The sequence below is a fragment of the Drosophila mojavensis genome, unplaced genomic scaffold, assembly GCF_018153725.1.
Source record: "Drosophila mojavensis isolate 15081-1352.22 unplaced genomic scaffold, ASM1815372v1 contig_81, whole genome shotgun sequence".
In the NCBI taxonomy this organism is placed as follows: domain Eukaryota; kingdom Metazoa; phylum Arthropoda; class Insecta; order Diptera; family Drosophilidae; genus Drosophila; species Drosophila mojavensis.
Window position 1 is genome coordinate 4,258,351 of NW_025318907.1, and position 12,053 is coordinate 4,270,403.

Below are 12,053 nucleotides of genomic sequence, written 5' to 3' on the forward strand. Positions count from 1 at the left end.
CCTTTATTTCCCATGAATAAAAGAAATCAATTCGCGCCAGCTGCATAATGAGTGAGCGGGACAGCAGCAGCAAGAGCGAGTAGAGTGGGAGAGGGAGATGGAGGCATTGCAATTGAAACTCGGTTAATTTGATGCCCGGCGAGGGCGATGTCGTCTGGGCCGCTGAAATCAATGACAGAAATATGAAATGAAAATATAATTGGTAATTTATTGTGTCTACAGATTGTTGCACGAAACTCGAGCAAAGCCAGCAGAGCTGAGGCATGATGGACCAGCTTGTACCCTGTAAATTTGTAAGATAAGTCAACATCAATTCGATTTGAATACATTTGCAACTCAAATGTAGATTCAAGTGTTGCACATCTTTAAGCAGCTGAGCATACCCATCTCACGCACTCTACGTTTACAGGGTATCATTATAAATTCACGTACAATATACACAAATTGTCGATCCGTTTGCCTCATGGATATGCATGGCAGTTGTGTTTACAGCAACCAGCCTCCCGCCATGCGTCACTGGCCTGCACCACCTTGCACCACCGTTGCCGCCATGCTGCACCACTCCAAGCCAGCTCCACTCCACTCGAGTGCTCACCAATAAAAATCATAAAAATTGTGCCATAATAAAAAGCGCAGCGCACTGCAGCGGGCGACTATAAAAAAATATAAGAGAGCAGAAAAACATCGCACACACACAAACACAACACACACACATGTACATGAGTCGGGCAAATAAATCACACAACTTTTCAGACATGGGGCCCGCCAAGTCAATGGGCTTGGCACCGCCCCGCCGCCCTCTTCTGGCAGATGCAGCAGACACCGCTGCAGCCGGGCCCGAATCGAAGCCTCTGACTGGGACGAAGGCTGTGGCCGTGGCTGCAGCTGGGGCGGACGTAGTTCCGTTTACGGTGACTGCAAATTATGGGCTTACGTACAGCAAATGACAAACAAATCAAATTGAGAATGATACGAAGAGAGAGATACAGTGAGAGGGGGGAGAGAGAGAGAGAGAGAGAGAGAGAGAGAGAGAGAGAGAAAGAGAGACCCTGGGATACTGATGGAGAGAAAAAGAGAGGGAGAGACAGAGAGATAAAGTGAGACTGAGACACACAGAGAGAAAGAAATAGAGTGAGACTGAGAGAAAGAGAGAAAGAAAGAGGGAGAGATAAAATATATAGAAGCAGAGAAATGTATAGAAATTGAAGAGAATGGAATGAACAAGAAAAATAAAAGAAAGAGAGACTAGGCATAGTTGACTGATCGAGCGAAAGAGTTTAAAGAGAGGGAGTGAGGAGTGAATAAAAAGAGATAGATAGAGACAGAAAGAGGGAGAATGATGGAAAATGAGAAAAATAAAAAATTAGAGAAAAAGAGTATGAGACAGATAACTAATTGAAAGAATAGTGTAGAAATAGTGAGAGAGAGGGAGAGCAAGAGAACAATAAAGTGAGAGAAAAAGAAAGATAATTCCCAGGAAAGTTAAAGAAACTGAAGAAGCAGTAAGAAAGAGACAGAAATAAAAAGAACGAGAGTGAAAAACAGTGATTAATAGAAAAATAGAACTACTGAGAGAGTGTGAGAGAGAGAGAGAGAGAGAGAGAGAGAGAGAGAGACAGAAAGAGAGCAAGAAAAATGTATAGAAACTTACAGAATAGAAAGAATGAGAAACAAAGATCTGTATAATAATTGAGAGTTACTGAGAAGGAAAAAAAATAGAGACAGATGTTATGAGAGATAAATAGGGAGAGGAACACAAGGAATGGACAAGAAAGTGAGAGATGAAAGAAGTATAAATTAGAAGGACACATTGAGAATTACATTAGCATACGAGTGATACATAATACAGAATATTTATATATATATATATATATTTGTATATATTTATGATCTTCAATTAAATTAATAAATCAGTTCAATCCATACCATATTATATTTATATTTATATTTATTTGTATATTCATTGTACCGAATGAATGGTAAAGTCTGAATGTTGCTCAAGTTCAATTGGATAAACTATTAAGTAGAGAGTACTCCACTCAAGTACTCTGTACGCCTGAGTAAATGAAGATTAAATAATTCGGAATGAGTTTCCATTTAATTTATAAACATTTCCACGCAATTCCTCTTACGGCAAGTACTTATACTATATGAAGACATTTAATGCGATATATGGCTGCGAAATGATTCATTTGATGCATACATATATGCTATAGGGTATGCAAAGGCTGCATAAATATTAATATGCATAAATATGTTGCATGAAATTTGCATGAATGCGGCATGAATACCTGCACAGACAGCTCTATAGAGCATTATTAATATCTGGAAATTTGAGAGCCGAAATGCCTTTGCATAATGATGATAGCCGATCATTAATTATGCGTACTGCCCGCGCAGGAGTCCAGCGAGAGCCGAACGAAAACAATGGCAAGCGGCTAACTGGACTGGCCGAGGCTGCATTAAATTTGATGTCCATAAATCAATTGGCGGTACGCAAACTGTCAAAGCAGAAAATCACAAAAAAAAGAGACTTTCCATTTTGTTGCTGCGTCGGCGGCTTTTATTAGAAATCGTTCAACGTTTGACAATAAATCAGAGTCGAGACTTCAAAGCCAAGTCGAACGCAAGCCGCAATTGGCAGCGCTGAAGTATTTCAGAAATGTGCCAATACGTTGTCAACTAGCCAAGCGCACGTCTGTATGTGTGTGTGTGTGTGTTGGCCAAGTGTTTGTTCATTAACGCCATTAAACCAGTTTTGACATTTTAATTAAGCTGGACAGCTGCTCCCGCGCTCTGTTGTCTGCGCTGCTGCGGGATAAGGTCAAGATCATAGATCATAGGCGAGGCGCTTATCGCAGCTAGCAACAACAAGGCAAATGGCAGCAACAGCAACAGCAACAACTGCAGCAACAACTACAGCAACAGCAACACAAAAAGGAGCAACAACATCGCTGGCTTATCAGGCATATCGGACGACGGCATCTGCATCGCGGTTGGCGCATGTCCTGGCCTCAGCTGCCGTCGGGACAAGGCACAAAAATTTGCATTTACCAGACTGTCGCCCACTTAATTACGCAGCAACAGCAACGCAGTTGGCGTCGCTGCAACATGTTGCACATTACACTAACAAGCATGCCACAAGCAACACAAGCAGCAGCAGCGCAGTCAACCAACAAATGAAACGCATTTGGTATGAGTGAAAGGCTTAGGAATTATATGAAGGTGCGAAATATTAAATGTGATTTCAAAATAGAATAGCAAAAGCTATTCGAACTCCGTAATCCGTAAATACTCAGTCATTGAAATTGCAAAAAAATTTTATTTGTGCTTACATTTCATAAAAGTTAAGCGACAATTTAATTGAAAACTTTGCTCAAGCTCTGTTACATAAGAATTTTGCTTTTAATCTTAAGGCTTTACATGTTTATGCATGTATTCATGAGAAACAAAAACACATATAGATAAAGAAAACAATTTAAAAGAGAATACAACATAATAGAATATTCTCAGAATAGAATATTAACTCAAGCTTGATCTAAGTCGATTGAGTGAAATAATGAAAAGCTACTCCTTTTATTAATATATTTGTTGTGCCCAATACCAATAATCCTCTTTCCCTATGAGAATTCAATTTCAAATGAGAATTTGGGCTAAATTTATACAAAGATTTATTATTTATATATTTATTTCTTTTTATATTTTGTGCTATAATTCTGCTAAAATGTAATCCCAAATCATAATTTACAAAAACTCATTACTGCATAGTCTTTAATACTTGATAAAATTATCTATTGTATACACCTATACGCTTAAGCCTTTAAATTGGCAAACAATTTTAAATAAATGTGATATATTTTATTATAAATTATATATAAAAAAAATTTTCCACCACATGGAAAAATTTCATAAAATTCATATATAGATTAAGGTATGAATTTTTAGTTACATTAGTAATTGAAAATTATGTGTAATACATTGTAGTGCTTCTGTAAAGTTAACTATCAAATTGCTAATGACATTTTTGCTGGGTGTATGCCGCGAAACGGATACGCGCAACTAGAAATATTTCGCAACAAATTATTCAACACTTTGCATGCACAGCAAGCGCAGCAGCGGCGGCGGCAGCAGCAGCACCCAACAGGAGACAGACGACGACCCTCAGCCGCCCCAGACCTGGAATCCGAAGAGAGCCAGAAGCAGAAGCAGCCTGGGCCCCCAGACAAGGCTAGAGCAGAGGCAGACCCGACCAGAGCAGCCCAGGCAATGCCAAGAGCAACGAGAGCTGCCCGCTCGACTCCGTCTGTCAACATCTTGTCTTTGGGCTGTTGTTTGTCATTTCCTTTTGCTGCTGTGGCTGTGGCTCTGGCTGTGGCTGTGGCAAATTCCAACAGCATTTAACAAGCCGCAGAGCGAGCTGCTTGCCAATGGGAAATGCGAAATGCGAATGGCTGAGTGAGGAAATGGGAAATGGGGAGTCGAACACGTAAATCATGCCAATTTAAATGAGTCAAGTTTTTAGGCCCACCTGCAGCAACTGGGCGCGTTTTGACACTTGTCATTTGTGGCGTGCGGCATGCGGCATGCAGCATGTGGCATGTAGCAAACATGTGCAACATGCGCCAGACAGTATGACGTCGCAGCGGAAACGCAGCACTTGTCAGCAGCAGCTGAAGCATCTGCATTAATCAGCCAACGCGCTGATTGATCAATGTGCTTCTCATGTGTGGCTGCCTCCTGCTTCACAGCCCCACAGCCTCGCCTCGTCGATCCACAGCCAGCCAAATCCGTTGCCAAGCCCAGTCGACCATTAAAATGTTATCGCTTATTTATCGGTCGGCTGAGGCGCAGGCTTCGCAATCTCTCTCTCTCGTGGCGCAGCAGACTTTAGTCTGTTGGCGGTCCTCGCTGCTAATCCGCGTACGCATGCGACATGTGCCTGCAACATTGTTGACAAAGAGTGCAACAAAATGTTGCCAGCAACGTGCAACAACTGCTTGGAGGAAAACAAACATGCAACATTATTGTAGAATTATTGCAGCTAATGCGTGTTCGCCTTTTATCCATTTGCAGCTCAATGCCCACGCACAGTGGTGCCAAAAGCACTCGCAAGCAAATTAAATATTGTACTAAATTTATAAATAATAAATTATAAGTTTAAGAAGTAAATTTTAAGTTTATATAACTCTAAAGAGATTCGAAAATATATGAAAATAATTAAATGAGTTTACGGTTGAATACATCTGCATAAAGATATCTGAGAGTTAATTTATTATTATTTTATTGGGCAAATAGAAAATATTTATATTCTAAACTAACTATACAATTATAATAATAGTAAAACAATAACAACTCAAAGAGTATTTTTTATTTTGGGAAACAATTTTCAGACTGATTCGAGTCTTTAATAGATACAAGTTTTAGTTTTTCAAACATGAGCCCTTATATATTATGAAAATATTATCAAATATATTAATCTATAAATAAATATAAATATAAAACTATCAATTATGAAAATATAATAAAATTTATAAAACTATATATACATATTGTATATATACTATACACAGGAACAAAATTATAGATATTAAAATTTAATATCCACATATAAAAAGAATCCAAATGATTTCACTTCTCCAATGGGTTCATAAAAAAAGGTTTATATAAAGGCCTTTAGCTAGAATTTGCGTATAGCTTCGGTGAATTCAGAAAAAAGTCAAATATGTAAATGTAGTTAATTAATAAATACATGGTTTATTTAATAAATAATAATAAAAATACTCATTAATTTTATCTAAAATAAAAGTTATCGGCAATGTAATACAAATATGTTGGCTATGCTATAAGCAGAAATAGTTACAGATCTTAAGTTCATAGATAGCGAATAGACGGACATTAGCAATCAAGACCGGACTGTTGCTAATGATCAAGATACATACATATATAACATAACATATAATATATGTTTATTATGTATTATAACATTACATATTACATATTATATAAATGTAATATAATATATAATTAATATAATATATATTAATCTATATATTTGATGAACGGAGCAACTACTCACTATGCTCGTTCTATTGACTCAATTGTTAACACAACTATTTCAGCTTTTTATAAATAAATCTTTTAATCTTTTCATTTTTTCTTAAGCTGTAGCTAATGCACTTAAATAGAGTAATCAATTTATATAGATTATCATATGAGAGCATTAGTACAGTCTTTCAATCGAAAAATTCCCATAAATAAAGGCTAATCTCTGTTATTTATAAAATCGAATTTGAAACTTGATCTGAATTTGATTTTATATTTCAATCTGTCTCCGAACTGTGTGTGTGTTGACAAAGAGCAGTGTCATTGTTGGAGCGTGTGCTAAATGGAATTGGTATCGGAGCGCATCTAATTTATTGATAAAGAGGCCATTCACTTGCCAGCCCATTTCCACTCAATCTGCGGCTAATCCATGCCATAACTATTTAAGTAGCTGGCCAAGCCCAAGCCCAAGCCCAAGCGCGGACGGAGAGACAGTCGGAGAGACAGTCGGAGAGACTGAGAGGGTCAGAGTGAGTCGGCTGTGGTTGCTGGGCTCGCCGGGTTCGTCGGGCTCGTCGGGCTCGTCCCTATCTGGGAGCCCAGCTGATTGGTGGGCTGTTGAATGCTAAGTTGACGCTTTGATCTTGTCTAGCGCGTAAATCTGGCGATGCGCTTTGAGATTAAATGCCATTTGTGTGGCAATGCGAATGCCGGCACTCACTCTGGCCACTCGGTCCACAGCGTGCTCCATGCTGAACTCCCGCTCTTCCTCCAGATTGTGTGCACTTGGCAAATTAAGCAGACAGGCCAAGCAGTCAAGCAGCCAAGCAGGTAGACAGGCCGAGTTGGACTGGGCACCTGTTCATTAAACGGCTGGAAAATTATAGTTGAGCGAGTGCAGTAAACAAATGTAATCGACATCCTGTGCCACAAAGGATGCCGCCAGCCGCTGCATTGTGGCCAGCGGGTCTGCTGCATTCAACTGGCGTCTTCTGTTGTTGGGGGCGCCCAATTGAACTACATTCAGACAGGGAGAGAGAGAGAGAAGGAGAGAGAGGAACAGACAGGGAGAGAGCAGAGCAAACAAACAGCGAAAACAAATAATAAACGCAACGAATTTTGATTTACCATGAAATTTAAATGAAGCAAGCGAAACGAAGCAGGGCAACAGCTTGAGACTTGAGACTTCACTTTGCGTTTTATTGTCAAGGCGCGCAAATATTGTCAAAAGACTTTGAAGTGGAAAGAACTCTCTGTTTGGTCCCCCGACCGAGCGACCGAGCGACCAGTCGAGCCACATTTGCATCTCGCTGCAACGGAAGCGCCACAGATATGAAAAAAGATGCCGACAATGGGACAAGCACCAGGCATCGAGCACAGTGGAAAACTTGTCGCTGTCTGCGAGTGGCGAGTGTCCCCTGTCTGTCTGTCTGTCTGTCTGTCTGTCCGTCCGTCCCTCAGTTCCCTCTGTTCCCTCGAGTCGAATGCAGTCCTGTTTTTGTTTGCGCCGGCGCTTCAAGTGTCCCTTTTGGCATGCGGGCAGGTGGTGCGGGGAGTGCGCTTGCCCACTTGTTTGGTTTTATAAATATCTAAGTATATGTTTTTTTTTTCTCTCTGTATTTCTGTTTTCAGTTTATTTAGGACCTGGACTCGAGACGACATCGACGACGACGACATCGACGACACTCAAGTGCCAGGCAATCAACAACAAATTATGAGTGCTACAATTTGCCCAGCTAGATACGGTAATGGATCGTCGACTTATCGCCACGTTCACAGCCCAAGCGATGCGCACTCAGCTCGTATTCGGCTTGGCTGGCATTGAACTTTCGCCGGGGCAATCGCAGAGAATAGCAGACAATGTCGACACTCTACTGACCCACTTGGGCAGGTCTAGAGAGCAGGCCCAACATAATCATAAGTAAAAATCCTCTAACGATTACACCAGTTAACAAACTTTTGCGGTCTTGATAAGTTAAAGATATTTATGAGAGAATTTTAATATAATATTTATATAAAATATTTTTAAATCTTAAAATTATTAGGTAAATTATAATGAGAATTTAATTTTATATATTATATCAATAATTCAATTTTATATAAATTTATTAATTATTAATAATTTAATTTGATATAAAAAGAGTAATTTTTTGCTGTGATTTTGAATTACGAATTATAAATATAACATTATTTTAATATTATTTTTAGACAAATTATTATATATTAATATTTTTGTTTATGTATATCAATAAATTTAATATATCTTAAAAATATTATTTATATAATTTAGTTTTAATTAAGTTCACACAATATTCTAGAAGAAATATTCAATGAATTTGTAGGTTTGTCATGATGTTCTATAGTATTTTTAATACTTTTTATAGTGATACAAAAATAGCACCGCATGTATAGTAATGTTCATGATATTATAACTATTTACATTTCTTGGGTGCTAACATATCAATATTAATCGTTATTTTTGATAAATTTGTGTGGTATTTTCTATTATTTATATTATATAATTTTCATAGCAGATAATAATTTTTTTTTAACATTCCACAAATTTTTAGAGATTTAATATCATGCTGAATTTGTATCAGATAAAATAAGTTTTCATGTATTTATTTATTTTATTTTATTAATTTGAAATAATACATAGAGAAATACTTTCAAAATAAATACAAATATTAAATATTTTTAATATATTATTAAATTGTTTCGGATTTTGCTCCAAACAAATGAAATCGTTTGTTCACCAGTCAATGTCGACGTGGCGGGCAAATCGCATTTATATAGATTTTCCTCTTAGTGAGTTTGGAAAATGTAGTTGCCGAGTGTAATTGACTTGAAAGCAAACAATTTATGATGACCTAAGCCAAACAAAGGCAGCGAATACCCAGAAAAGGGTGCGGTAATCAAAGGAATTGGCCAACAGATTGAGCCAAACGGATAACGGCCCAGTCAGCGCGCCAAGACCTAAAAACTGATGACGTTGTTATTGTTGCTATTACTGTTGTTGTTGTTGTTGTTGGCCAATGATGATGCTGATGCTGATGCTGATAATGTACTCGATGAACGATAGAGCACGCCGAGTGCAGTGGAAGTGGATGTGGATGTGGAACTGGATGAGGAGGGGGCAGCAGTCAGTGCTAAAACCCACGCAAAACTAATGTGAAAGTCAGAGAGGGGCAGAGAGAGTGAGAGAGAGAGTGGGTGAGAGGGAGACAGGGCTAGGTGGCATGATGACTGGCGCGAGCTGCAATGTTGACCTTTGAAGCGAGTCTCGGCAAACATCTTTATGCTGACTCGAGAGCAATAAATAGCAGCAAAGAATTCAAGTGGAAAAGCATTGCAAATAAATACGAAATATCTAGTGGATAAATATTATTTGTGGCGATAACTATGAGCAGATACTAGGCCAGCCGAGGCACAGCTAGGCTCGGCTCGGCCAGGCCAGGCCAGGCCAGGCTAGGCCAGAGCAAAAACAAAGGCCATGGCATAGCTAGTTCGCTCAACTGGGTCAGCAAGTCAAGGACCCAGTTAAAGAGCGCCCCAGGGAATCGCACACCCAGCTCATCTCTGCATATTTTCCATTTATGGCACTCGGAACTCCAATTCCAACTCCAACTCCAGCTCCAACTCCAACTTCAACTCTAATTCGAACTGGAACTCGAATTATGGACAGTAGCAAATAAGTGCATAAATGTTGGCTCGACTAACTCGCATCTAACTGCAAATCAATGTGGGGATGACTTGGCGTTTCGGACTCTAGCGAGGTAGTTGACTTATCGACAAGGCAGCTACAGTCCTATCATGACTCGTTCATGTCGAGAACTTTTAGCTAGCTGTTGCCTTTGCCTCTGCTGCTGCCTCTGCCTCTGCGTAGTTTCAGCTGACTCACTTATGTAATAACAAAATTGGCATAAACATATGTATTAGAGCGTCGCGACGACAGTGCAACAAATGGCAAGCTCCCTCGTCCCTCGACTCGGCTCCTGCTCTAAGCCAGATTTTGCCTGCGCTCGTACTGGAACATTGTCGAGAAGTGCCTTGTCACCAAGGGTTAAAAGCGCAGTAAAAACATATTCAAGCTTTTAGTTGAGGCAGTTTTAATAGAGCCAACACAAAGTTAGCTGAGTTTTTAGTTGAGCAAAAGTTTTTACATTTTGTATGGAAAGAAATGGAAGTTGTCAAGTCGACCAAATAATATCATTAATATCTAATAGAATCATATAATATAATAGTAAAATATTTGTACATGTTATATTAAAGAACTATCAACTGTTTTATTCCTTAAACTATTCACCTTTTAAAATATAAAATTCATAAATATAATAACAAACAGCTTAAAGTTGGTTAAATAAAAAGGAAAAGTAAAATAATACAAATAAATAAATAACACAACAATCTAAATGACTTTCTAATATATATGTATGTATATAATTATATATAATTATATATATATAAATATACATATTTTATTATTATATTAGCGAACTCTATACTCTGATTTTATTGGACATTATTCCCTTATTTTACTAATCCTAAAAGTTTGAGAAAACGCAGTTAATATATTTGTAAAGCTTCGGAATATTTTTTTAACATTGTTCTAAATCTGTAAAATCGATTAAGAAAATATATGATCACTAAAATTGATGGGATTTCCGCTTACATAATTTGTTAGAATAGTTATTTATGTTATAATATTATATATAAGTATATCATATTAAATTCTGCTATGGTTATAATTTATAAGATTTCTCATTTATCTATATATTGTTTAAACAATAACATGAATTATTCAGCGAATCTGAGAATCTCGTTTTAGGCAGGCAATTTATATCACTTAGATCTGCAGGAATGGAGCAAAATGTAGCTGCCTTGCCAAAAATTTGAAAGCAGACCCTCGCGAAGATATTCAGAATATCAAAGAGGCATATTTAAGCATATAGTCAGGGATTTATAAAGTGATTCTCTATAAAGGCAATCCAAGGCAAGGATCTAGGAGAGTATGTCGAAACATTTTTCAATCATTTGCTTTTTCGCTTAGCTCATTATCCCTGTCCTTGTTCTCTCTTTCATTCTGCTCTTGGTATTCGCTTCTTACGCATGTACACCTCACGTTTCACTCTGCTCATTACACACACATATATCGCTTTTCAGACACTTATCCCTCACTACTCACAGCTTCAAATTAGAAGATGCCCCTCAACGCTAAGCGCTAAGCGCTCCGAGTTCCAGCTGTGTGCCGAGAGCCTTGACAGCTCTTGCAGCCATATCTTTGGCTATCGAATGGCCGAACTATTAAGTCCACATTAATTACGTGTATCTTACAGCACTGTATAGGAGAGCGATACACTAATACCACACCATGGCCGACACAGCGAACCGGGCTAATCAGCTCTAATGCCGCCCAGCGCCCAATTCGCTTGTCAAAAGTTTTCAATGCATTGTTTGGATGGACATCGCTGAGACCACACTGCAGAGCATGGAGTATGGAGAGCTTAAGCATTGGCCAGCTAATAACCGCCAGGCCAGGAGACGTGGCCAGAGAAACCAGGGTGGGGGAGAGAGCTGCTGCGTAGCGCCACTTACGTGAAGACGCTGTGCGTCAGAGTCCACGCTGGAAGCAGTCAGCGGCGCTCCTTCTCCATCGGCGTCTTGGGCTCTGCTTGTTAGCTGTCAAACTCGAAAATTTGCAATGACAGCAAACATTGGAGCCAGAGCCAGATAAGCAGCGGCGAAATGAACACAAACTAAAAACTCATTGTCAGGCGCTGTCTGCGGCAACGAGGAGCCCAGCCAAGCCAAGCCAAGGCATGGCAAGGCTAGCAGGAGGCAGCGGCAACCCGATCCGCATTGGGGGTGCGTTGCTGCATAATAAACTCAGCTGCAGCGCAACGTTGCCACAGCAGAGGGGCCTCTCTCTCTCTCTCGCTCACTCACCATCTCTGAGGCAGGGTCAGAACCAGGCTGGAACAATAGGGCGCCAGTTAGTTGTTGCTGCGACT